This window comes from Pantherophis guttatus, chromosome 2 (genome assembly GCF_059756535.1).
Source record: "Pantherophis guttatus breed Tessera chromosome 2, ASM5975653v1, whole genome shotgun sequence".
Classification (NCBI taxonomy): domain Eukaryota; kingdom Metazoa; phylum Chordata; class Lepidosauria; order Squamata; family Colubridae; genus Pantherophis; species Pantherophis guttatus.
In genome coordinates this window covers 83,265,517-83,286,676 of record NC_142064.1, presented here as the reverse complement: position 1 = coordinate 83,286,676, position 21,160 = coordinate 83,265,517, and the positions used below count along the sequence as shown (strand labels likewise).

The window sequence follows — 21,160 nt, the reverse complement described above, 5'->3', positions numbered from 1 at the left end:
AATCTCTTCTTAAAGACCTCCAGTGATGAAGCACCCACAACTTCTGAAGGCAAGCCATTTCACTGGTTAATTGTTCGCACTGTCAAGAAATTTCTCCTTAGTTCTACGTTGCTTCTCTCCTTGATTAGTTTCCATCCATTGCTCCTTGTCTTGCTTTCAGGTGCTTTGGAGAATAGGTCGACCTCCTCTTCTTTGTGGCAGCTCCTTAGATATTGAGACACTGCTATCATGTCATCCCAGTCCTCCCTTTCAGTAAATGAGACATACCCAATTCCTACAGCCATTTTTCCTGTAACAATAGCAATAGCACTTAGACTTATATACTGCTTCAGAAAGCTTTATAGTTCTGTCTAAATGGTTTACAGAGTCGCCCCCAACAATCTGGCTCCTCATTTTACTGACCTTGAAAGGATGGAAGGCTGAGTCAACCTTTGGCTGGTCAGGAACAAACTCCTGGCTGAGGGGCAGAGTCAGCCTGCAATACTGCATCCTAACTACTGCGCCACAAGGACTCCTGTAACCGTTCTTCATATGTTTTAGTCCCCTAATCATCTGGCCCACAAATGGCAAAAAAAAAAGGGGGGGGGGAGAATGGGGTGATTTGCACAAATCATCTCCAGTCCAGGACTTTCAGAAAGGAATACCCATCCTTTTCATCCAGAACAAGGATTTAGGGCTATACTTGGACATCATCGGTGCAGATGGGCTAATTAAGATGAAAAGAAGAAAGGTGAAAAGAAGAATTACCAAAGGAAGATGGTACAAAGAAAAAAAAAATCCAATACTGAACCCTAAGCAATATTAATGATGAAACAAGTTGGAAGATAAAAAAAAATGCAAAGACAAGGAGTACAAGGAGCAAATAAAAGACCTTCATGTTGGGGTTGGTTCTGGACCAAATCTTACCTGTGGGACAGAAACCAGCTCTCAGCCCTCCTTGTGACTTCTTGAAAAGCATCCCCCGCCACACGCTCCACCGCCTGAGGAAGCAGGGGAGGGCTGCAGGTTGATCCCAAGTGGGTCTGGGAATGGGTGTGAATTCATCCCACAGCCCTCTCCATCCCCTCCTCTGTGAAATTGCTTTCTCCCACTTGCTGGTGGCCAGCAAATTCAAAAGGAACCCCCAGCTGAGAATCACTGCTCTAGATTGGTTGATTCAGGAGATTTCTTTAGTGTTAACTAATAGTGTTAGCTATTTTTGTTACAGGGATAGATTTGTATTGGAGCAGCCTGCAGGCCTCCCAAAGGCTCTGCGCACCCCATTTTTGCAAAAAACGGGCCCGTTTTTCACAAAAATGGGACATGCTGGGCAAGGCTTCAGGAGGCCAAAAATGGCTGTATTCCGTGTATTTTACTGTTACTATCTTCCTTAGTGGGTCGTGCAAACCGCTATTCCGAACAATGCTATTTATAGGGGGTGGAGTGGGGGCAGTGGTGGGTTGCCCCGGTTCTCACCGGTTCTATAGAACCGGTAGTAAAACTGGCAGGAGGCCCCGCCCACCGACCCCGACATCACCAAAATGCTTCTGCGCATGTGCAGAAGAGTTCGTGCATGCACGAGCAAAATGAGCGTGCGCACGCGGCCCCACTGCAAACCGGTAGTAAAGGTAAGTAGAACCCACCCCTGGGTGGGGGGGCACTGAGGATGAGTTTGTAGTACCAAGGGGGCGGTGGACTGAAAAAATTTGGGAACTACTGGTCTAAAACATCAAATGTGGCTGACTGGTTTTATTCTTTCTCAGCGAAACTTTGATGTTGGGTTTTATTTATTAGATAGATCTGTTGTTACAGAAATTAGAAACTATCGAAACTAGTTTATATTATTATGTAAAAGTAAAAAGTTGAGATTCGATGTTACTTCTTGTTCTACTGTACCAAAGAGAGTCAAAAGTCAATGCCTTTTCTTTCTTTTTCCCTTCTTCTCTACACCTTTCCCTTCCATTTTCTCTCCCCTATTTTTTCTATTATTTGCTTTTGTATTTTTGTATTTTATATTATAAACTAATAAAAAGGATTGACATGATAAAAAAATTAAAATGAAAAAGAATACTTTTGAGTAGAAGTAAACTGAAAGACAACAATGAAAATTGGAACATAGACAAGTTTCAACAGGTGAATTTCTCAAGAGAACTAATATAGAAGATAACAGTAAATATATCTCTGTACCAAAAAAGAAAGATTTGTCTGGAATGTTAACATCTCCCTAAATCACCAGGAGAGGAGCTGACTCTGATAATGCCAGAAGCCTTGAAATTAAATTCCTTAACAAACTGATTACTAGTACCAGCTGGGTGATAAATGTCTGCAATTAAACAATTTACAGTAGTGGAAATTTTATTGTTAGGGCTAAAAATCCAAATGAGTTATTGGTTATTGCTAAAAAGGTCACAAAAGATAACAATTTGCAACCACGATTTAATAATACAGCCATGCTCTGTCCTATGAGTCTAGGGGGCTGCATTTATTGATAGATTCTATTAAAAAAAGTTGTAGTTTTAACCATATTTCTGTGGTAGCTGAAAGTAGGATAGATTGATCAGTTAAACATTCTGATACAACCTGTGCTTTTGTAATTGATTGAATGTATCATGCTACACTGCCGTAAGCAACTTTATGAATGTGGTGGTTTATGCATTTGTTTATTGAGGGTTGGAATTGATGTTTCTCATAGAGTGGAGAACACAAATACATCTTGCGTTATTTTATTTTACACTGTCTACCCTATTGGGTAGATCATACTAAGACACCAATGCCCTACAGGTTTAAAACTACTTTTATTAGAACAGAATTTTATTAACAGAATATTGCAAGCTCGAATGTGCTTCCTTACCCCCCTCAATTTAACTTCATGTGAATTAGAGAGAAGCCTCTCTAGGCGTTTTCTCAAATTAGTTTCTTAGAAAGGACTTAATTCACAATTGAAGTAAGCACACAATTATATCATGTGTGTAATTGAACACATTATACAGATGGTCCTCATTTAGTGACCACAGTTGGGACCTTGTGAGGGTTCTTTGCTTTCCAAGGACCCAGAGGTACATAGCGTACAAAATATGTACACAATGCTGTATTACCCAGCAAAATCACCTTCCCCAGCAAGAGGCTATGGCTCTGATTTAACTCCACCTTCTTTACCAGGTGAAGTTTCCATGTAATTTGAAATGTCTTTGAATGTTAGCAGCTCAGGTTGGTAGTTAACTTGTTGGTTTGAGCTCCGAGCTTGGCGATTTGGTTGCAAATGTTTCGTGCCCATTTGAGGAGACATCTTCAGTGCGCTTTGGATTATGCTTGTCTGGGGGAGCACTGGCCTTTAAATACCTTTCTGAGTCCTGGACTGATTTCGGGTTGTGTGATTGGCTGGCTGTAGTTGCTGAGTCATAGTCCTTGGTTTTAAGTACCGTCTGTATGATGTAAATTGGTGCCGGTGTTGTTGTTCGGATGTCTTCTGATGACATCATGGTCTGGTTTTGGGTTGGTTTGATTGGCTGCGTGTGATGTGGTCTGATTTCTTGTGATCTGTCAAGTTCGGTGGTGGGTTGCTCCCGGTTCACCCTGGTTCAGGCGAACCAATAGTGGCAGTGGCAGGAGGTGGCCCAGACATCATCAAAAATGCTCTGCGCATGTGAAGAAGTGCCACGCGCTACCAATAGCGAACCGGTAGCACTGGGATTTGAAACCCACTACTGGTTGAGTTATAACTATGTTTGCAGCGTGGTTGTTTGTTGGTCTTTAAATGCTGCCTTTGGGATTGTGGCTGATGTTGTTCTTTCGTTCTAAGTGGTTGGTAGATAGGATCAGTGTCAATGTGTCTGTTTATTGATTTATTGGTGGAAAACCAGGCTTCCACAAATTCCCTTTCTTTCCTTGACTTCGCCTGGGTTACAACTGTGGTCCCGGTTAGATCAAATTTGTGTCCTTCGTGGATGGACATGAGGGATAGAGGGTCATGTCTCTTGATGGCCAGGATTTATTTCCACGTAAACACATTTTTAATACTCAGTCTTTTAATACTCATTTCAAATAAACGTCTCAAAGTCTATAAAGTAGCATACAGCTTTTGCCTTTTTTCCCAAAGTTATTGCACCAGTTGCGATGAGATGCTACCTCAGGATATCTGATCCTTTTCTAATTGCTAGAAAACTCCAGGCAGGAATCCCAACAGAATATGCTACTCAAGATAGTTTGTGGTCCTGGCAGTTGACTGATACTGGCCTGTCTGTAAGAGCTGTTCATCTCCAGACATCGTTTGCCATTTTCTTATTTCATTTTCTGCTATGCAACTCACTCTGTCTTAGCATTTACTTTTCTAAGATAAGGGCCTGGATGGAGTGAAGCTGCCTCTGAATCTCAGCACATCTTTGAAAATCCTAGAGGGTAGCTGAATTACTATCAGAAGAAGGAACACACTGGATAGTTTTGAGCAAAAATTGTGATTACGTGGAGTTTCTACCTGTCTGCAATTGCTTTTGCAAAGCCTAAACATCAACTCACCTTCATTGCCTCACAAACCGGCAACTGCATTATTAGGTGAAGTTATAGAATAGACAATTTTTTAAAAAATGAAAGTTATATTGTAAGCTTAGACTAAGAGTCTAATTTAAATTTATATTCATACCTGTCCTAATAGAAAGTTTGAAGTCATTTCTTTGTAATTCTTTTTTTTCCTGCACTTTTAGTTTTACTTTTTCTTTCTTTGTTTATATTTTTCTCTTTTCTACGTAAATTGTTAGTTTTTAATCTTTCTAGTTTTAAAAAATTAATATATTTATGTAAAAAAAATGAAATGAAACTGTGACTATGAGCTTACTTCAGCGTTCTTTTGCTTTAGAGACCTGAGAAGCAGTGGTGGGTTGCCCCTGGTTCAGACCGGTTCGCAAGAACCGGTAGTAAAACCAGCGGGACCCTCAGCCATCCCCACCCCCCGGATGTCATCATCAGTGATCTGTGCATGTGCAGAAGCTTCTGCGCATGTGCATAAGCAAGGCACACAATCCCGTTGTGAACCAATAGTAAAGGTAAGTAGAACCCACTCCTGCTGAGAAGATCATAAATGCAACTGGTTGCAACTGTAACTGTTTGCAAAGTTATTTTTTCATCACTGTTGTAACCGCAAACAGTTGCTGAACAAGGCAGTCGCTAAATGACAACAGGATAAACTTTAATGTTTCTGTAATTATTGTCATTTGAACAATTCAGTTGGAAATTCTTGAAAATAAGCATTATGTCTGTTTCTTTAACACATCTTCTGCTTTTTTAATCAGAGTGAGAATCTCTTCAACACCACTAACACTCTTAATTCTATCAGAAACCCTGAACTTCTTACATTTTAGGCCCGGTGTTAATCTTCATGTGATACAAACAGCAAAAAAGTAATACTGTAAAATATTTTTTCCTACATCATGTTAACAATTGAAATAGTATTAATCCTCAACTTCCAATCACAACTAAGGCCAACGTTTCTGTTCTTGAGCAAGACAGTTGTTAAGTAAGTTTTGTCCCATTTTATGACCTTTCTTGCTACAGTTGTTAAGTGAATCACTGCAGCTGTTAATATAGTAACATGGTTGTTATGTGAATCTGGCTTTGTTTATCAGAAGGTCATAGAAGGTGATCACATGAACCTGGGACAACCATCATAAATATGAGGCAGTTGCCAAGCGTCTAAATTTTAATCACTTGTCCCTGGAGATGCTGCAATGGTCGTAAGTGTGAAAAATGGTCATAAGTCACTTTTTTCAATGACATTGTAATTTCAAACAAACACTAAACTGATAGTTGTAAGTTGAGGACTAACTGTATGTGATTGATGAACTTTCCAGCATTAAAATAGAAACATATTGTCAGACCTGGAAGCCATATTTCTACCTTTGTGCCTTCAGGTTTCAGGCCTGCCAGAAATCCTACTGTGGGAAATTGGGAGGGGGGATTACATAGAGAGAAGACGATATGTAGTCACAATAAAATTCTTTATAGAAAGTCAAGGCCGTGGGGCCCTGAAGCTGTGTGGAGAAGAATGTGTAGGTATCTTCTATTCTGGACAGCAATTGATTGGATGTTTGATGGACATGTGGGAGAGGGGCAAGGTCTTGAACTTTCTTTTGGGTGTGGAAAACCCGGAAGCTCTCAGATTCAGGTTTTCACAGATGTGCCAATACGACATCTCTAATAAAAGTTAACTTTGAGGAAATTCAAGCCTCAGAGTTTGATTTCATTTGGGGTGTTACTTGGAACTCTGACACATACATGATAAATAGTGTCGTTCAATGGTGACTAATGGCCTATGAGCCAAATCTTTCTTTCTTTATACTTATATTTATACACACACACACACACACACACACACACACACTATTTCAACAAAGTAACATCATATTTGGATTACTTGGAAATAGTTTTCTGATATGGATCAAACTTATAGCAACTAAGGTAAGAATAGTATAAAAGCATTTGGGGAATTCCTAGGATATTATTGTGGTGTCATTATTCTTAAGTGAAAATGTCACATGATCACTGTTGGTAAACAGCCCCCCCCCCATTGACTTTGCTTGTAGGACGCCAACAAAGTAGATCACAAATGTCAATCACATGACAATGGGATGCTGGGATGTTGTAATTGCAAGCCAATAAATATGAGGACTGTTGTGACTATCACTTGTTCAATACTGTTATAAATCTGAGCAGTTGCCAAGCAAAGGACTGTTAAGTGAGGTAAAAAAAGGAGTCCCCACAGATTTTATTCCTCTAGTCATTGCAGTCTATGGGGGGGGCGCGGTGCTCATGTCCGTTTCAAGAGTGTTGAGCCAGTGCTATCTAAAGACATTTCTGCAGTCACGGTGATCAGCATGACGTCATAGAGCACTGTTACTTTCCCACCAAAGTGGCCCCTATTAATCTATTCTCATTTGCATGCTTTTGAACTGCTAAGTGGGCAGGAGTTGGAGCAAGGATTGGGACTCACCCTGTCGCTGGCGCAGGACTCGAACATGGGATGTTGGCTTTCCAGCCAACAAGCCCAGCATCTTAACCGCTGAGCCACCATGCCATGCCTTAAAGGTGGTTAAGTGAGGATCATCTTTATATTCTTTTAAACTGAGCAGCACATTGGTGGTTTCTTTTTCCCTGTGCTTTTTAGCTTTCCCAGGTAGTGTCGGTTGGTGACTCCTAGGGAACGGGCTTTCTCTGTGGGCGCACCTACCTTATGGAATCAACTCCCCCTGGGGCTATGGATGGCCCCTGATCTTTGCTCTTTCCGCCGTGACCTCAAAACATGGTTATTTCGCCAGACCGGATTGGACTGAAGGGGTTTTAAGGGGAGTTTTAATGGTTTTTAACATTTTAATATTGAATTTTATGTGTTTTATTGCTGTGAGCCGCCCTGAGTCCTTTTCGGAGAGAGGGCGGCATATAAATTTGATTAAATAAAATAAATAAATAAATAAATAAATAAATAAATAAATAAATAAATAAATAAATATTCTCATCACTGTATATGTTCAAAGCACTTCCCATGGATTGTTTGGAAGATTATGCAACCCCTTTCTTAGGTAATCAGAGTTGTGCATCAACTAAAGATACAAATTCACTGGGTTGTAATTATGTGATCTCATTAGGCACCTCACTCTAGGATAGGAAATCAATGATTAAATTTCCCATTCAGCATCTTTCTTCATCAGTCACAAAACAAGCATGATGATTATCCCATAATAATTGTGAAGAGTATGCTTTCATTATTACACCACTAATTGTTTTTACTTGAGGACTTCAGGGAATTTCATTTTTTATAAATAGTTCAACTAACTCTGACATAGTGTGATCTTTCCATTGTGCTCAGTGGAGCACAACCCATTTTCTGGGCTATTTGAGAATGCAAGAAGGGTGGTTTGTTCTTTCACAGAGCAGATTTACAACAGTAGAATATGTAAAACAATTACAGTAAAATAATTAGATTCATATATGCTATATTGTTTCTAAATAATGTATTTTGGGAATTCATGAAAGGACATAGAGTACGTACTGAGCCTGCCTTCCCCAAAATGCAACGTGAACTATATAGTCTCTTACATTTACATTTACCCAGCAACTATAAGAGGCATGGATTTCAACTCCCAGAACACCCCAGCCAGCATGCAACCGGGGAATTCTGGGAGTGGAAGTCCACATATCTTAAAGTTGCCGAGTTTGAAAAACACTGCTTTAAAGCATCCTTTCCCAGCATAAGTCCCTCCAGATGTGTCTTTTGTCTGGGCTATCTGATTTTATGGGGATGTGAACATTTCTCAAAGGCGCTAGGATTGAAAGACTGGAATATATAATTACGGTGTGTACTTTTTCTTAAAGCATATCATGCTGGGCAGATATACATAAATAGATATATCTGCCCAAGCAGGGGTGCTATTCAGAAAGTTCTGACAGGTTCTGGAGAACTGGTAGCGGAAATTTTGAGTAGTTCAGAGAACCGGCAAATACCACCTCTGGCTGGCCCCAGAGTGGGGTGGGAATGGAGATTTTGCAATATCCTTCCCCCAGGAGTGGGGAGGGAATGGGGATTTTGCAGTGCCCTTCCCCTGGAGTGGGGATGGAATGGAGATTTTGCAGTATCCTTCCCCTGCCATACCCACGAAGCCACGCCCACAGAACCGGTAGTAAAAAAATTTGAATTCCACCACTGTGCCAAAGATATAGAAATATATTTAGGCTGGGGGAAGAAATTCTCCCATCCTTGTCACAGAATATGGACAATGTTTTCAGAAATTACAAGAGGGGTTATGACAACTTGGCAAAGGAGGTCTTTAGGTAGTGAAAAAAAATAAAGCTTTATCTGTTTGCTTTCGTGATCAGAGATGGCCACACAATGTCTAGAAGGGGGGGAGTCAAGATGAGATCAAATTCTGCTTGTTTTTATGTGCATCCACATAACCTTGTTTTACTTTTCATCTGCTGCAACTCACAGGGCTTCAGGATACTATTTCCTTCTGGGGTTGATCAGGAGACAGTGGGAAGTTCTGTGATCCCCTGATTATTCCTAGAAAAATCTATAAGCAATAGGAGAGACCCTCATCCACTGTGAGAGCATGGGTTTTTAGTTGGTCAAGGGCTTTTTAGTTAAAGCAACAACACAGATTCCCTTCAGTCACCTTCTGTGAAGTAAGTCAGTGTCTCCCTTTCGCCCTTCCCAACAATTAAAGAAGAAGAAGAAGAAAATTTTCCCAGTGCTCACTTTTTAATTTGGTCTCACATTTTTTCAATGAAGTGAATTCAAGGGAGCAATACAAGCTTTAATCTCTCTAACCTGGTGTTTTTTCCAACTCCCATAGCAGAAAAGTCGTAAGTTCATAAAGATTGCTTCTAGTTCGGTGTTTCTCAATCTCAACAACTTTAAAATGCATGGAATTCAATTCCCAAAATTCCCCAGCCAGCATCGGGAATTCTAAATGTTGAAATCTGCGCATCTTAAAGTTGCTTACGTTGAGAAACATGGCTGAAATTGCTTGTTTCATTCTAGGGTTGGATGAATATTTGTGGTTCTTCTGAGTTTTCTTGCATTCTATTTCTAAACTAAAATGCGCATTTTTTCCCCCCAAAACCAACTTGAGACCTGAAGTCATATACAATCTGTTGGTCTTTATTTTAGTTCTGATGGCCTTCTCAACTACTCTTTTCCAGCATTTTGAAGCATAAAATATACTTGAATATAAACTCTACAATAGACTAGCTACCAAATAATATGGTTTTACATATAAAATGAGTAAATAATCTTGGTGGAACTTTCTTTAGATTATTTTTATTTAAATAATCATGGTAAGTGTACTTACAGTAAGGGCTTATATTGCTGGGTTTTGTTTGTATCCAGAAGAATTGTGTTGGTGCAGTGGTTAAAATGCAGTATTGCAGGCTAACTTTGCCAACTGCCAGCAGTTTGATACTGACTGGCTCAAGGTTGACTCAGTCTTCCATCTTTCCAAAGTCAGTAAAATGAGGACCCAGATTGCTGGGGACAACATGCTGACTATGTAAACTGCTTAGAGAAGGCTGTATAGCACCATAAAGTGGTATATACCTCGAAGTGCTAGTGCTAGTGCTATCCTGTTTTAAAATGAATCAATTTTTGTCAGTAAGGAGGTTGTAAAACCCAGCATTTTGAAGCTACTTTCAGCCCTAGAATTCTCAGATTGTCTGTCTAAATCTATCCTTTACTATTTTTTTTTTAATATGGTATTACGTGCTTTGGGCACTCTTCCAAAAAAAATGGATATAGTTTAGGTTCAAATTGTTATTATGCATCACTTACATATAATTATCCACAATTGCCTTAATTGGTGTTATTATCGCTGTTTGTTTTTGTTAAATTAGCATATTATCTATTTAAATTGTGCATTATTTTCCCCATTAAAAAGCATGACTTTCTCTTCACAATACAGCATAGATCTAAATTACTGCTGCCTATCACTATCATAACTGGCTTAATTGCAGGAAATGTACATCCAATCATTGCATCTTCCATCCCATCCCTGTGATGTTATCATTCCCAAATTCACTGCTGTTTGGGACATACGCATATGTAAACATTGCATTTTCCAATGAGAAAGGAATACCAAAGATTCTTTCAGTGTTTCCTTTTGAGGGATGAGGTGGTTTGATTCTAAAAGCACAAAGAAGAAATTATCTCTGTGTTTCTAACACAAAGTTTATATATCTCCTGTGTGCACCTAAATAGCTTGCCCTATTTATCTTGAAACCAAAAGAGTAAATAGGGGATTTTTATTTTTAAATTTCTAAATACATTCATTGGAGAGATTTATTTGATTGATTAAAAAAATTTCCTACTGAGATTTTTTTTTTTTTAATGAGAGGCAAATGAAAGGAATAACTTGTTATAAGTTGTGCAATTAATGTACAAAACAGTTCGGTACAGTTAATATATATCAATAATGTCTTTGTGCTCTTTAGAATTTAATAAAATCATCCATTCAGTAGTAAGAATTGGATCTTCTATCATGGGCTGTCATGTCTAGGTTGCCCTGATTTGTGAGTGTTTTATGAAGAAGAAGGAAGGGGAGGAGGAGGAGGAGGAGGAGGAGGTGGAGGAGGAGAAGAAGAAGAAGAAGAAAGAAGAAGAAGAAGAAAGTTTCTACAGTGCTTTCAGATATTCAAGATTATCTATTGATTTTATGTCTTGTATTATATGTTGACTCCATATTGGAAATAGTGGATTAAAAATGTGTGAGAGGAAGACTTTAGAGAGATGATAACAAATAAAAGATTCCACCTGGAGACCAGGGATGGGTCAATTAGAAGCTTTTTACTAACCGAATGCTCAGGACAATGCTTTGGCTTGGAAATCACTATTTTGGCCTTTCTGAAAGGTTGGAGGAAAATTAATCTAGTTATTTCTGATCGATGAAAGTGTCATCGATCATCACCTATCAATGGCCAAATTAAGATGTCTCTTCAGTACCTCAATTTTTTTTTGCTCGTAGAAGAGAGATGAACCAAACATATCCCTTGCTGGTCTATCGGTGCAACTCCTACTGTCTTCTTCTCTCACTCTAGGATGAGTGTCAGCTTTTAGATTCATTGTGTGCCACAGATAGAGTAATAAAAAGGAGGGGGAATGAGAAAGAATAAGAGTGACAAGCGTTAAGAAATAAAAAAACCCTTCATCTTTGCACTGCACATTTGGGCCAAGTTTGAATTCAACCATCCATTTTGGGGGAAATAAAAACTCTCTGTTTTTCTTACCTTATTCCTTTTAGTTCCAAACACCTTAGGTAAAATTATTCTAGTTGGTCACACAGTCAGCCAGACATTTAGTATTTTTGCATTTGATATTTTTATCCACCTATTGAGTCCTTCCCAAGGATCTGGGAAAAGGCAATGAGTGGGTGCTGATCAATTCTTGATCTCCCTTGCCTTTTTCTCCACCATTTCTGCTGTTATTACAAATTCTTTCATTTCAGCTTTTTTTCCATTCTCTACCTCCTTTATTCAAACTGTGTTCTTGTTGAATTTCTTTGAGTTGTTCCATAGCTCTGCCTAGAACTGTACTATTCCTTTTTTTATCAGCTGTTGGTTGGTTTATTGTAGTCTCTCCATTGATGGATTGATAGAAACATTTCTGATTTGATGAATCATTGACAGAAGATGCCTAGTTTTTAGTGAAATCCTTTTCACTAGATTTTTAAACATTCTGCTGTTATTATTAGGTCTTGATTTTTACTAACTTCAATTTTTTTTATCTGTCCAACATTTTTATTACAGTCTTTTTGAGTTTCTCATAAATCTTTCCAAAACTGGATTGCTTATTTCCTTTTTCTTTCTTTTCTTCCCTCCCCCCTCCATTTTCAGAATGTCTATTGCCATTTATATTTTGGTAGGATTGCCTCTGGTCTTATTGAAATAACATATTTTGCTTAAATTGGATGATCTGTGCCTCGTACTATTCAACTTTCTCAGCTGTTGCTGTTATTTTTTGGTTTATTTGTTGATTTTCAAAGCTTCTTCAATTTTTATGGTGCTAAGACAATATTTTATTTAGTTTGTATTGATGCTTACATTGTTCAATTTTTTTCTTTTTCATGTTCTTTAAATTACTTGCTTCTGATCCTAATTTTTTTATCTTGTGTTCACATTTGATCTTCCACTTTGAGATTAAAAATGCTTTCGCTTTTGGTTTTCTAATATTGATACCCAGTCCTTCTGCATTATTATTATTATTATTATTATTATTATTATTATTATTATTATTATTATATACTTTATTCATTAAACATGAAACTCAGTCAACTGAACATTTAAAAATGTGTCACAAATACGATTGACTGGTGCTATTGGTTGATACGGGTTTCTGGCAGCATCCTAGGTATCAACCAAGTACCTTCTTAAGATGTACGATGTTCCAAGTAGCACAATTTTTTTGCACTTCTGCTAGTGTTATTGCAGGAAACTGCAATTTCTTGATGTAGTTTTATAAAATTCTTGGAATTTATAGGATTTTATGGTACTAAGTGCTCCAATGACAGTGGGTATCACTGTTACATGTTTCTTCCATAATCACATAGTTTTGATGGCCAGGTTGCAATATTTCATGATTTTTTTCCAGTTCTTTTTCTTCGACTCTGATATCGCCTGGTACCATGATATTATTATTCTCTCTTTTATTCATTAAATATGAAACTCAGTCAACTGAACATTTAAAAATGTGTCACAAATACGATTGACTGATGCTATTGGTTGATAGGGGTTGCTGCCAGCATCCTAGGTATCAATCAAGTATCTTCTTAAAATATATGATGTTCTGAGTAGCACAGTTTTTTACAGTTCCGCTAGTATTATTGCAGGAAGCTGCAATTTCTTGATGTGTTTTGTAAAATTCTTGGACATGGTACCAAGTGCCCCAATGACAGTGGGTATCACTGTTACATGTTTCATCCATAGCCGTGTAGTTTCGATGGCCAGGTAGCAATATTTCGTGATTTTTTTCCCGTTCTTTTTCTTCGACTCTGGCGTCTCCTGGTACAGCGATATCAGTTAATTGGACGCTTCAGTTTTCAACAACTGTGATATCTGGCGTGTTGTGTTCCAAATGACGATCTGTCTGTATTATTATTATTATTATTATTATTATTATTATTATTATTATTTCATTCTGCCATATATGTATATGTATATTATTATTATATTTTCATTCTGCCATATATGTATATAATATAAGAATAAAAAAGTATATATGCCTATTATGTAGGTATGTTGAACATGGTGAACTTACTTAATCCTCTTCCACTTCCTATATCTTCCATAACAACAATCCTGAAAAGTGTTGGTCTGAGAGAGTGTGTTTGACCCAAACTCACCCAACTGGCTTTCATGCTGAAGATAGGCCTAGAATTTACAGTCTCCTGCTTTCCAGGGTAGTGTCCAATCTTGGCAACTTTAAGACATGTGGAATCTCAGAATTCCCAGCTAGTCATGATGGCTGGAGAATTCTGGGAGTTGAAGTCCTCAAGTCTTAAAAGTTGCTGATTTTGGACGCCACTGCACTATCCTATACTGACTCAGAAAAATATTCTCAACCATTCAAAAGTACAATTTAAATGGGCCTACTTATGTCACTCAGGGAAGCTCTCTGAGTGATGTTCAACCCATCAGCCTAACTTCCAAACAGTTCTCAGTTGGCTGTTGTAGGGGGAGATAGGAGGGAGAGGGATTTATCTTTAGTTTGTTACGCTCTTCAGGAAAAGTTGGGATAAATCGTTGATAAATAAATCTTCACCTTCACTGCAGCTTTTAAAAATGTTACAAGAGATTGTTGGTCGCCTGTTTTGTCATATCTGAGTAGAAAAGTGCATAAAATCGAACTAACTAAGCAAGACAGGTACTGATCTTAAGCAGATTGCAAACATAGCAGTTAGATTTGTTTCTTCCCTTACCATAGCTTGAGAATCAAGAAAATGAAAAAAATATATATCAAGAAATGAAAGCTGACGTACAAGCAGTCCTGTACAACGCACAACCTTTCATGAAATCAAGGCTGTTTCCGAGAGCAAATTCTCTAGTGTTTTGTCCAGTCACAGTGTAAATTATTCAACCACTGAGTAATCTACAGAAATCTAGATTTTATATCCTTCTATGCTCTCAATATGAGTTTTAGCCCCAAATAATGACAGTGAGTCATTTTTCTAACACCCATTAAATCAGTATCTATGTTGGCAACAGCAGATTTTACTTAACAGCTCCAGCAGTTAAACACAGCAGAGATATGATATTGTGTGGAATCACTGGAAATATAACTTTGCAAGCTGCAAGGTTTTTGCTTTTCCCATGATACGAAGAAGCCTATTTTCTAGTAGACGGTCGACCTGCAGTCTCTCATGGACCAATCTGGTGCACATCAATAATTGTAAGAGTTAAGGGAAGCTCATCCATCTGCTTTTACTGGGTTCAAATCCAGCAGTCAAACTATGGTTGGTTGGCTTTCATATAACAGACTCCCCTTGTAGGTTATAAGGTAAGAAGATACTTACATTGTTAACATAAAGCTGTTTGAAGTGTCTTCGTTGTTATGTGTCCAGTGTCTCTCTCTCTCTCTCTCTCTCTTTTTGTAAGAAATTAACTAGGCATCACTTGAAACGAGCAGTTGTCTACCATCCTTATTTTTCTATTTTCACTTTGGAAGTGGTGAAATATTTGAGTCATAAATTATTTGGAGGAAATGATCTGTAGAATTCATCCATTATCAGACAAAGACAGGCATATAGTATCACAACGGTGCAGTGCTGAAACAACTATTATCTGAAGCTTTGGAAAAGGGTCGGATATTCTATGAAGTAGCTGGCTAACAACTGGAATACTTCTCCAGTAGTTGCTTCCATATTGGCATAGTATATAAGCTCCACAGTCCTTGCCAGTTCAAAAGCCACACTGGGTTTTGTTGGCATACAGGACACCTACACATCATAGAAGTGTCCTTAATCAATATTTTATTTTATTTACTGTATGTTATACTTTGGAGCAAGAGGAAGAGATATCACCTGAATAACAGAGTTGGAAGGGACCTTGGAGGTCTTGTAGCCCAACCCCCTGCTCAAAGCAGGAAATTTATATATATTTCAGACTAAGGGTTGTCCAATCTCTTCTTAAAAATCTTGAATGTTGGAGCACCCACAACTTCTGGAGGCAAGTCATTCCACTGATTAATTGTTCTAACTGTCAGGAAATTTCTCCTTAGTTCTAGGTTGCTTCTCTCCTTGATTAGTTTCCTTCCAAGGCTTGTTGTCCTGCCTTCAGGTGCTTTGGAGAACAGATTGACATCCTCCCTTCTTTGTGGCAGCCCCTTAGATATTGCAATACTGCTATCATGTCATCCCTAGTCCTTCTTTTCATTAAATTAGACATGCCCAATTGCTGCAACCGTTCTTCATATGTTTTAGCCCCCAATCATCTATTCATCTTGTTGTTCTTCTCTGCACTCTTTCTAGCGTCAAGCCAAATGCCCAACTGTTCCTATTTTACTCTTTTAACCACCCCAAACAAAAGCAACAACAACAAAAAATCCACAGACAAACAAGATCTTGAAAAGTTAGGATCCTATCTGGTTTCTGGGGCTGTAAACTTTTGCTGCTCTTTGAGAGAAGAGATGAGATGAGCCAATCCTTGGAATAGGGGAATGGGTGGGAAGAGTTGGTGTCTGGCTGCAGGAACTTTTCCCAAATGCAGATAGCAACCCCAGTTGTATTCCCTCACATGGCATAAATCCATTGAGAGTGATCTGAGTAATGGCATTTAGATGTCCTACTGGAACTAGTGCTAAATAAGGGAAGTATGAATATCTTCTCCCAATTTTCCTACTTTATGTTTTTTCTTTCTAGGTGAGATTTATGTTACAAGTGCAGCAAGGACTAAAGGGTAATGCTCAAATATTTGCTTTTATAAACTAGTGGCATGATCTCCCAAAGGGGCATATCTAAACTTTTCATTTTAATCAGCCATATTAACAAGGAGCAGAAAATATCCTTATGGCAATCAACCATGCTTTATAAAAACAACAAAAGATTAGTGTCATATACAAGTCAATAAAGTCCCTCAAGGGAGACCATCCTTTTTCATTTCCACCCTCTTTTTTCTCACATATGTTTTATGTGTGTATAACTTGCTAAAATAGATGCACCAAGACTATCCACAATTTAACACAGCTATTTTAGCATTTTTTAAAAATGCTAAAACACAATCCTTGCCAGGGGATTCGCCATTCGGGGAGGTGGGGGGGGGGGCTGCTAAAAAAATGCAAAAGAAACAAGTCTGCTCACTTCTGGCAACAACACCACATCCAGAAGTAGGATGGTGTGAAGGGTAGAAATGGTGTGTAGATACCATTACCTGTTCTCGGTGGCAGACCTGGTTGAAGGTACATCTTGATGAGTTCCTAAGAGATATTGGCTTTGAGACTGGAATTTAGAATGCTGAGATGTAGTGACAAATTATGAAATTTCATATTCCCCATATGAAAAAGTATTTCCTTATGATTTTCCTCATCATTCTTTTGTCAAAGAACAATAGGCCTTCAATCTGGGGAAGGGAAGGGAAGGGAAGGGAAGGGAAGGGAAGGGAAGGGAAGGGAAGGGAAGGGAAGGGAGAATGAATATACACACAAACTACACAAATTGGATCTTGATTCTTAGCGAGTCTCTTAGCAAATATTACTCTGTGACTGTTTTTGCAATCAGTATATAATAAATCATTTTATTTTTATATGCTTTTTATTATTTGAATGCCAAAAACAAACAAAGGAAAACAATACGCAAAGTTTTAAAGAAAGTGGGCGGGGGGAGGGAATCTGCAGTTATTTAAATTCTGATACAGTTTTTCCTCTTGTTGTATTCTATAAGGGAAAATTATCAGTGGGAAATAAGTAAAAAAAAAATGAAATGTTTTCTTTGTGGGAGTTAGTTTGCTACAATACGTTGCGCGGTTGGCCACATTTCCAGGAAAAGAGAAATGCCAAGATTGTAACTGAACATCATTTGTTTTATTTGGACAAAAAGAAATGGTTGGTTGTTGGATTTCTGAGTGAACTTTTAGACTAGCCAGGTAAATGTTTCCTGCTGGTTTTTATTCAGTATTCAGACAAAGAATTGAGAAAGGGATGGGAGATCAGGAAAAGATGTGTATTACATTTTTTGGCTCCGTTTCAGTATTGATGGTTATATTACAAGTCAATCTGGTATCTGCAGTTTTGTTACTGATATACGTGCCTGGATTTCTACTCTGCTGTTCTCAATCATTATTTTAACTGAGCCTCTTTAGGGCTTTGTTAAGAAACTGATTACATTAAATCACCTAAGCCTAATAAAAGGCTTCTGCTAATGCGGAAATCTCCAAGCTCCGTGGACAAAAAATGTTCTCTTTTTAATACCCTACCTTTCTGTGAAGGATCTTTCTAAATTATCCCAGAACTAAAACAGGAGAGGAAGAAGAAATAACGTAATCTGACACAGAATGAGCTGTCTTGCTCATATGGGAGCAATTTTGAAACAGCCATAGAGAATTTCATCGTCCCTTCTTTTGTTTTAGCCTATATGCTAATCCAGTTTCCTTCTTCGCACAAGTAAATATTTTACAAGTAATCCTTTCTTATTGATTGCAATCAGGACTGGCAACCCCATTGCTAAGTGATAAGGTCATTAAGGGAAACACCTGACTGTGCCTGACTTAAAACCTCGCTTCTGCTTCTAGCATTAAGTCAGTGTTTCTCAACCTTGGTAGCTTGAAGATGGGTGGACTTCAACTCCCAGAATCCCCCAGCCAGCAGAATGGATTGATATTTGTAGGCAGTGTAGTTCTTTTGAAAATAATAAAGTGCTATATCCAGTGGTCTTTTTTAAAGGTTTTTTTTTAAAAAAAATTATTTTCTTTTAATACAAATATTCCATCATTCATTAAACAGTATATCATCTGGGTACAATTTTTTTGTGTCATAACAGTTAAAGTTTACCACGATATTCATTGTCTATATCTACTCTTATTTTAATACTAATACTTAATACTTAACATTTCTATTGTTGTAACATTTTCATAACTTACTTAACTTTATTATATATTACTTTCATATTTATTCTCTATTACCATTGATAAAATAAATTCCATATATTATAATAATCAGATTCTTCCTTTCCTTTAATTGCAAGTGTTAATCTATTTATTTCTGCACATTCCAATCACATTTTCATCTGTAGGAATCTCTTCACCTTTCCAATTCTTTACAAATACAATTCTAGCCGTGATTATTGCATGAATAATCAAATATACATTTTCTTTACTATAATTTTCTGGTAAAATCTCCAACAGGAGTATCTCAGGTTTTAAATCAATATGCTGGTCTTTTTTAAAGTTGTGAGTGCTCCAACACTGGAAATTTTTAAAAAGAGATTAGACAACCATTTGTCTGAAATGAAATAGAGTTTCCCACTTGAGCAGAGGGTTGGACTAGACTGTCCCTCCCAACCAGTGGTGGGTTGCCCCCGATTCGCACCGGTTCTATAGAACTGGTAGTAAAACTGGTGGGAGGCCCCGCCCACCGACCCTGACATCACCAAAATGCTTCTGCGCATGCGCAGAAGAGTGTGTGCGCGGCTCCGTTGCGAACCGGTAGTAAAGGTAAGTAGAACCCATCCCTGCTCCCAGCTCTTGTTATTCTATTAAAGTAACCTAATCAGTCTTAGGGACAGATGGGTCAGAAAACTATGTAAAGAGCTGCTGCAAGGATTACTTGAGATATCTTTTGAATAAAGTTGTGGGAGCTCACTTTGAGTTAGACTTCAGCTGTGCAGCTGCAATTGAATTTGACTGAGATATATGGTCTGGCAAGGTTTTCTGGGAAGCATAATTGACCCTGAGGAAGTAGAGAGTCTAGTTAAAGTTCTGGAAGGAAGATTGTTGAGAAGGTTTTGGGCCTGTTTTGACTGTCTTTGATTAATTTGTTTCATCAAGTCCATAAAAATATCAAAAGATCTCCTTGGACTAAGGGATTGTTTCTTGATATTTTATAGGATATATTTCAAGAAGCTAGAACATGCTGCCCTGAAGGAATCTATCATCCATAACAAGTCAGGATTATCATGGTCGAACACTCCATTTTGCTTTCAACCAGTGGCCAAAAGCTTTGCATGGTTGGCAGCAAGGACTGGACTTTTGAAGAAAGTGTAACAGGTAAGGCCTCTGGCATCCCTTCCTGGCAACTTTATAAGGCTTCAGAAAGAAATTTATTCCAGTTTCATTTCTTAGTATATGAAACAGCTGGTTTGGCAAAAAAAAAAAAAAGTTTTGTATTTGTAACTGCGAAATCTAAAACAAGCAATTGTTGTTAAGTGGATCTTCCTATCCTTGGATACAGAAATGTTTAATTACATAAAAATGTTTAATTACAGTAGATGTACTCATAAAACATAAATATAACAATACATTGCAAACAGGAACGTATTGACAATTCTTCTTACTGTCTCATACAATGACAAAGTAAATATTCATTTGGACTATTTAATTTTATTTATTGTATTGTATTTTAGCCAGATTAGATAGTTTGCATACAAAATAACTACTTCTGTATTATTTCTATATCCTTTGCCAGTCTCCTTTGTACAAAAACCAGAGCCAAAAAGAATCAGTTCAAATATACCATTATCAAATAATCAGTTTTAGAAAACTACAAGCTCCAATTCTTATGTGCCTTCTGCCTTTCCTTTTTTTAGTGCTTCTCTCAGTTCATCCTCCTTATTTCCCTTTCTTTGAATATTAAATAATTCCTTAAGCGGGGTTTCTGAAATAATCTTTCCAAGTTTACCATGCAATAGTTGTACCTTCACGGAAAAGATTTGTTTGTTTGTTTATTTGTTTGTTTTTGAAAACTAGAGAATGAGTTGTGATTTCACTTTGGGTGTATTTAACAGCATAGAAGAGCTGAGGTGGCACAGTGGTTATAGTGCAGTACTGCAGGCTACTACAACTGACTGCTAGCTGCAGTTCGGCAGTTCAGATCTCAGCGGCTCAAGGTTGACTCAGCCTTCCATCCTTCCGAGGTGGGTAAAATGAGGACCCAGATTGTTGGGGGCAATATGCTGACTCTGTAAACCGCTTAGAGAGGGCTGTAAAAGCACTATGAAGCGGTATATAAGTCTTATTGCTATTGCTACCGTGTTTCCCTGAAAATAAGATCCTGTTTTATATTTTTTAAAACCCCAAAATAAGCGCTGGCCTTATTTTCGGGGAGGTCTTATTATTTTGGGGCACATGGAGCAAGATAGGGCTCCTCTTGCCGCCTTACCTGATTTCCAGCTCTGCGTTTAAATATTTTCAGGGAGGGCTTATTTTCGGGGGGAGGCTTATTTTAGCACATGCGCTCAAAGGCCCGATTGGGCTTATTATCAGGGGATATCTTATTTTCGGGGAAACAGGGTATTTGTAAAATTTCAGAAAACACAATAAAATAAATTAATATGAACATTGATAATGAGATTATTTTATCTCCAGGCTATTTCCATGTGAGGGGTGGGGGAGAGCTAAAAATGTATGGGTCTCCGGGTAAGGTCTGTTTGAACAATGTAGTATTGTTGGAGAAGTGCTCAGATAATGCTCAGATACAGAGATTATCCATAGCATTCTACCTTAATTA

At 38.0% G+C, this 21,160-nt stretch overlaps 1 protein-coding gene across 2 annotated transcripts in view; it reads left to right on the top strand.

Moving 5' to 3' along the window:
• LINGO2 (leucine rich repeat and Ig domain containing 2) overlaps positions 1–21,160 on the top strand; it is an 810,496-nt gene that overhangs the window by 572,936 nt on the left and 216,400 nt on the right. Inside the window, exon 5 of one of the 2 annotated variants that reach the window (XM_060690421.2) lies at positions 19,542–19,701. The gene's annotated coding sequence lies outside the window, so the exon portion shown is untranslated. Of the gene's footprint in view, positions 1–19,320; positions 19,702–21,160 lie in introns of those variants that run through there. The other variant, XM_087886331.1, reaches the window with a different exon arrangement.